We start from the raw sequence: 7,531 nt of genomic DNA on the forward strand, positions 1-7,531 counted from the left end.
AGATAGCGGTCGATGGCTAGAGTAATAGTAGTAGATGCAGGTAGGAGTCGGTCTACTTGTCTCGGACATGATGCCTATATACATGATCATTGCCTTGAATATCGTCAATAACTATGCACTTTTCTATCAATTGCCCAATAGTAATTTGTTCACCCACCGTGTGTTATGTGCTCGAGAGAGAAGCCTTTAGTGAAAACTTTGGCCCGCGGGTCTACTTTTATCATATATAAAAACACAAAAATACCTTCCTACAATTTTATTTCTTTTATTTTGTTTTTCAATTTATTTATCTATCTACCACTATAAGATTTAATCCTTGCAAGTAACCGTCGAGGGTATTGACAACCCCCATGTTTGCGTTGGGTGCAAGTATTTGCTTTTGTGTGTGAAGGTGCTACTAACGAGGTTCTGTGTGATTCTCCTACTGGATTGATAATCTTGGTTGTTAACTGAGGGAAATACTTATCTCTACTATACTACTTCATCGTCTCCTCTTCGACGAAATCCCAACGCAGCTCACAAGTACAAGGGGGCTACGATGCCGTATTGGGACGACCAGCTTTCTCGCAGTTCATGGCCGTCTCACACTACAGGTATATGCAGCCGAAGATGCCAGGCCCACGCGGCACCATCACCATCCATAGCTGCCCCCTACAAGCAATCAGGTCAGAACAGGCAAGCCTTGGTGAGCTTGCGGAATGGGGGGCGAAGCACAAGGATGCCCGACGAGTCCCAAAAGCAATAAAAATTCCCGAAGTTCAATTGGGAACGACGACCCCTTGTGAGCCCGACAGAAGAGATCTACTTGGACCAGGAAAGCTCATAGGAAGCACTCTCCAGGAGGATGGATACCTATTGGTAGACCTCCCAGCCACCATCACCAGGAGGTTGGAAAACACGGCAACCCAGAGAGGCCTTTGTAGCACAACTACAACCGGTAAATTTCATACATGCCATTTACATTTTTAGAATCATTTTTCTTTCTAGGAGACATATCGTGGAACAATCATAATTAGTTCGATCATGTACCAAACAGGCAATAAAGTGATTTGTTACGCAAGCACTTCTGTTTCGTTACACCATATGGTCACTAAATGAAGTACACAAAATATAAAAGTACTAAAATGCCCTTGGAACTCTTTGTGGATGGTACAAGAGATCCCTTTACTTGCGACTCTGGGACTGCATCATTTTTTGGACCTCCCCGCAGCTCAGCAGTAAAGGCTGCATCCAGTGACCCTTCAAAGTACAAGTACGGGGGGCTGCATTCAAGGTACATAGACCTCCTGCCTCAAGAGGTGGGAGGCCGACAAGGCTTACGGCCTAACCTAGTCGCTAGAGTTCAGACACATTTTAACGCATGCAGAGAGCTAGCCCGGAGCTCGCTGCCAATGTCAGTGCATAGCGCCACTGACTAGCAAGCTGAGCTCGCAAAGGGCCCTCCATCCATATGACAATCGCAACACGCGCATATTTGGCCGGGCGTAGGCGTTCTCACAACGGACATTAAGAAGTCATACAACGCAAACAAATGGCAGGTTTTACAAATAATACATAAAGCAACATGAGTACCATGCAATACAATTTTACTTTATTTCAAACTGTCCATTTAAGAGCGTCATGCACCAGGACGCTCTTTCATGATACCCTACAGCGGACAAACCCCGGCAGCATATTCGACCTCCTCAATAACTGTTGGGGAACGTAGCATGCAATTTCAAAAAAAAATCCTACGCTCACGCAAGATCTATCTAGGAGATCCATAGCAACGAGAGGGGGAGAGTGTGTCCATGTACCCTCGTAGACTGAACGCGGAAGCGTTTGACAATGCGGTTGATGTAGTCGAACTTCTTCTTGTTTCGACCGATCAAGCATCAAATGTACGGCACCTTGAGTTCTGCACATGTTCAGCTCGATGATGTCCCTCGAACTCTTGATCCAGCAAAGCGTCGAGGGAGAGTTTCATCAGCACGACGGCATGGTGACGGTGATGGTGAAGTGATCTGCGCACAGCTTCGCCTAAGCACTACGTGAATATGATCGGAGGCGTAAACTGTGGAGGGTGGCGCTGCACACGGCTAGGAATCAATGTTGTGTGTTCTAGCGGTGCCCCCCACATATATATAGGTGGGAGAGGGAGGGGAGTAGCAAGGGGCGCCCCAAGTAGGAGGAATCCTACTTGGGCGCCTCCCCCAAGTCGGCCTCCCCCCTTCCATAAGTACCGGAGGGGGAAGGAAGGAGGAGGCAGGAGGGAAGGAAGGGGGAGGCCGAATCCCTCCCCTTCCTTTTCTCTTCCTCCTATTTCCTTCTCCTCCTATTCGGCCTACATGGGGGGCGCACCAGCCCCTCAGGGGCTGGTCTGTCTACCTCTTGTCCCATTAGGTCCATATAGTTGCCGGGGGAATGCCCGGAACCCCTTCAAGTGACCCGATATGTACCTGGTACCTGCGGAACACTTCCAGTGTCCAAATATCATCATCCTATATATGAATCTTTACCTCTCGACCATTTCGAGACTCCTCCTCATGTCCGTGATATCATCCGGGACTCCGAACAACATTCGATCACCAAATCACATAACTCATATAATACAAAATCATCATCGATTGTCACTACAAAAAAATACACTTCCGTGATGATACGTGTTTGTCATAGTAGGTCACGTTTTCTGTCATGCATGTACATCCATGACAATTTTATGACAAACTCAAGATAGTCATACCTGTACTGTCATAGAAGTGTTCCATGACATTACCAAAATCATCATCACGGAAGTGTCCACTTCCATGACGATAAATCATGCGTCATAGAAGTGCTTTCGTCAAGGGTGACCGACACATGGCATCCACCGTAATGGGTCGCCGTTAAGATATCGGGTCCGGTTTTGGATCCGATAACTATAACATCCTAAAATTCTAAATTTTGAAATGTTATAATAAATAAATAGTTTTGATTGTTTGTTTGATGGTTGTGTGATTGATTGACTGAAAGTGAGTGAATTTTGAAACTTTTGAAAGTTAAATGAGAGGGAATAAAAGGACTTTCCCAAACTTTAATTTTTGCATTTCTGATCTCCATGAATTCAAATTCTTTTCAGATACAAAACCCTAGAGAGAAGATGACATGACTTCTTCCATTTAAATAAAATGAAAAGGTTTCTGAAAATATTTGAATTTCATTTGGAAATATTTCAAATTCAAAAACTTTATGCAACTCAATGATTTTCATGAGAGAAGATAAAATGACTTCTTCAGAACATATGAAATACGAGTTGGAAGTTTTAAAAGAATTAAATTTAAAGTCCTTTTGGAAATTATTTTTCAATTTGGAGTTATTTGGTTTTATTCAAATTATTTTCTCCAAAAATAAAATATATGGAAAATAGGGTAACATGATTCCCTACAGTAGAAAATTGGAGAGAAATAAATTTGAAATCATTTTGGTATTTTAAAATGATTTTTATTGGGTTTTATTGTAGCAATAGCACTGTTTGATTTTTTTGAATTTTTGTGGATTTTATTTAGCGTTAGAAAAATGTTCATGTTCTAGAAAATCTTTTTCTTAAAATTTTGATATATTATATGCCTATATAAATTTTTTTATTTCTTTTGCTTTTATTATTTTTGTCTGTCTGTTAAAAAAATCTCTCCAAGCGGCGAACTGGGCCGAGGCCCAGCCGGCCCAACCGCGCCTTCCCTGACCCCGGGCAGGTGTCCGCCTCCTGCCCGCCGCCGCCGCAGCCGTGACCTCTGCGGACAACGTGCCCCGCCGCCTTTGCTCGTGCCCCTCCCCCACGCCACCTTGCCCCCCTCCTTAAATACCTCGCCCCGCCGCCCCTCACCTCTCCACGCCTCGCCTCGCGTCTCGCCGTCGCCGCGAAGCTCGCCGCTGCTGCTGCCCCGCGCCACCCGCGCCGCGCCACCGCACCGCTCCCCGCCGCCGTAGCCGCTGCCTCGCTGCCGCGCCGCAGCCGCCGTCCCGCCGCACCGCCCTCGCCGGAGTTAACCGCCGTCGTCGTCGAGAACCGCTGCCGAACCGGTACAAAACCGCCGGTCTGATCCGGTTTCCTTTTTAAAGATCATTTTTTAAACCCTAGATCGGTTTTTTAGAAAACCTAGATATGTTTTTTTGGTTTAGTTATTTAGTGAACGTTCGCTGGTTAGGTCTTCACAGCGAACGATTTCGTTCGTTAGTTCTCTGCAGCAAATGTTCGTTCGGTAGAATTTTTCTTTTTCTTTTTAATTTCGGCCAAGGACCCATCCGTGAATATTTTATTTATAGATTAGTCCCTGATCTTCAAACCTTCGCTACTTTTTACCCGTTTGTCCAAATCCAACGAAACCAATGCCCACTTCTTCGTTTTGATCTCATCTATCCAGTAATCCAACTCAAACCTATTTTTGAAAGTTTTAAAATTTGAATTCAAACTTATTTTGTTCATAACTCAAGTTTTATAACTCCGTTTGAGTTGATTCTTTTTGCAAATCGAAGTTCTTGACCTAAACTTTCTGATAAGGCCAAATTCACTTAATTTTGGTACTGGTAGAAATTGTTTTCTGTTGCAAGAGTTATTTACTTGGTTTTGAAATTTTCTGAATTGTTTTCTTCGTTCTTTCCGATTTTTTGAGTGAGTGCTTATGTATGTAATTGCTTGCTCACGATAGATTGAATGGAGTGTGACAAGTAGAACTATCAGAAGTTATGAGTGCGAATCATCTTCATCAACAGTAGAAGGCAAGTTCACACTTTGATCATATCCCTTTCATACCCAGCTTTTATGCATTAGTTTCACCCTCAAACATTGCATGAGTAGGACTTGATAACATGTGGGTATTGGGAAGTAGTTGATGAGGTAGGAACCTATTGTCCTGCATTCAAACCTTGGGAGTTACTTCTACGTTATGCTTCTACTGCTCTGCTATGCTCGTAGACGTGGATTGGTTGAGTGTATTCATGACAGATGTGAGAGTTATCATTAATGGTTAACTTAAGGTGGCTACTTTAATACACATCTGGGTGGATTGGTTGCGGGCACCTGGGGTTACACCAGTGTTGTCCTAGGAGATCCCGGGGTTACCGTGTGATCATCCTATGGTTCGCCACACAGACTCAAAGGGATCATAAGATTATTCATGCTAGAAACTTCTGTGTGCAGCCACAAGCTATTATGGGCTCTAGCATAGTTGAGTATGTTGCATGACCTCTTTCAGTGGTAGGCTAGCAGATGTAGGGGAAAGTAGGTGTAACTGTCTACCCAGAGTAAAGAGTAAATGCTTCTGAAAGACTGTGTCTCGGTCATGCGTTTCTCAAACACCATGTAGTGCGAGAAATCCAACGGAGGAGATCGAGTCTTGTGGGGAAAAGTGCGCAAACCTCTGCAGAGTGTACAAACTAATCATGATTAGCCGTGTCCCCGGTTATGGACATCTTGAGTATCTGGTTCTTGAATTATCATGTTGATCTCATCACTCTACTTAATTAATTTGTTGGGTTGTTAACTTTTAATTGGGATTGAGTTGGGGTTACCTTCTCAATGTTTTCAACAAACTTTGTAGTTAAATAAGATTTATTCCTTTGTAGTAGGGAAAAATTGGCTTTATGCAAAAATAAACTTAGAGCTTTTCCACCAACCAAATATGCATGTAGAGATAGCTATTTTTCATCATTATCCTATGGTGTGAATTTGCCAGTACATTCAATGTACCGACCCTTTGTGGATGCAACGTCTCATGTTGTAGGATTCTTACGATCAGTAAGTGATACGTTAGGGTTACGATTTCTACACTCAACTTTGCCGTTGGTGTTGATGGCAATCCACAACCTTGTTGTCACTTCCGCTATTTGGATTGAGATAATAGTATTTACGTTACTTTATACATGTGATTTACCTCTGTTATAAATCCTCGAGTACTGTGTGTGTCAGCATACCGTTCCAGGAATGACACTTAAGCACAAAGACTTGACCGTCTGAGGTCGGGTCGCTACAAGATGGTATTAGAGCACATGTTGACTGTTGGACGTGACCCATAGAAACTGGCAAGCCATAGGAAAGATTTTCTCTACAAACTTCATTTTCAAAAAAGAAGTTTTACCACTCTTCTCTTCTGAGCTTATTAAAATATTCCCTTTTAGTGAGACTATACCCCTTTTGCCCCTTTTGAGCACGAACATTCGACTTATGAGACCACTCCAAGAACTACAAGATATCGAACAACTAAGACCACTTCGGAATGAAGAGGATTTCACCGTGTATTATAATGGAAACTACAATGGTTGGAGACTCCGAAGACTAGGAGAATTTGAAGGCTCTGAAGAATTCCCAGATTTGTATGACCTAGGAAGGCTACCCTTATGGAACTTGGCAAACTATGGAAGCTGCCAATACCCGAGATCAAGGTGTGTCGGAGAAAGACCGGAACATGGAGCATTAGAACTCAAAGTTTTTGTCAAGAAAACCCCAAGGCAGGAGATATCAACTATGGAATGATAGCTCATGGCGATGACAAGGGCAGAAACACGGCTACCCATGATGTTATCGCCGCCTATGCTATTGTCACCGTGCTGAGTTAAGCATGCATTTCTTCGGAAGGATTGGATGACAAAAGGGCTAATGGAGCACCTATCAGTAAAAGATGAAGTTTTAACCTTAGCTGGTGTATCACCAGGATCTGGAGTATTACATCAAGAAGTTTAAGATGGACCTGCAGGAAGCCGTATTTGATAAGGAAGTGTTTCGTGGAGAACTCAGGACCCAGAAGCTGCAAGCAGCCAAGCTAGAGGAGCAAAACCTCGAGATACCGGAGATTTGTCAGGAACTAAAGGACAGTAGGACCATGGTTCATGCAAAGGATGTTGAAACCCAGAAGTTTGGAACACAACTCCAGAATATTAAAGGACGTCATGAGAGACTTTGCGTCAATAGAGAGGATCTGGCAAAAAGAACTTGAGAAGGACAAGCACGATCGGAAGAAGCCATCGTAGACATGAACAAGACTTTAAGAGTTTGGTGACTTTGAAGATTTATTGACCCTTAGAAGACCAAACCCCTGCTATATACCTACGTTAGATGCGACGATTGTGAGCTGCCATTTGTTTGTTGTTTTTCCGACAGCCACAAAATAAAATTTGTCTTTTCAAAACTATTGTTTGCATTGTGTGTATCCCTCTCTATCTCTCTTATCTCACCCCAAACCCATGGACCCAATAGAGGATGAATGGAGATGAACTCATGTTTCCTGGACCGATAAGTCAATTGGAGACGGACCGATGGATTCAGAACATGGAGGATCGCATGAAGAATGACCCTATAATCGGAAAGGATATGACCCAGCATGCTCTTCAGTGCTTTGAAATAGGTGTTGCTACTTGGTGGAGCATGTACCAAACCATCAATGGATGGCAAGGAGTAACCACTTGGAAAGAATTTAAGTTGACTCTGCAAAGGTCTCGTTTTGTGTCCCAGGAGTTGAAGCCTTATGGAAATGATATGAAGAAACCTTGTGCATGCAAGCTCTATGGAGAAATAGAACAC

The sequence above is a fragment of the Triticum aestivum genome, chromosome 4D (assembly GCF_018294505.1).
Source record: "Triticum aestivum cultivar Chinese Spring chromosome 4D, IWGSC CS RefSeq v2.1, whole genome shotgun sequence".
NCBI lineage: Eukaryota > Viridiplantae > Streptophyta > Magnoliopsida > Poales > Poaceae > Triticum > Triticum aestivum.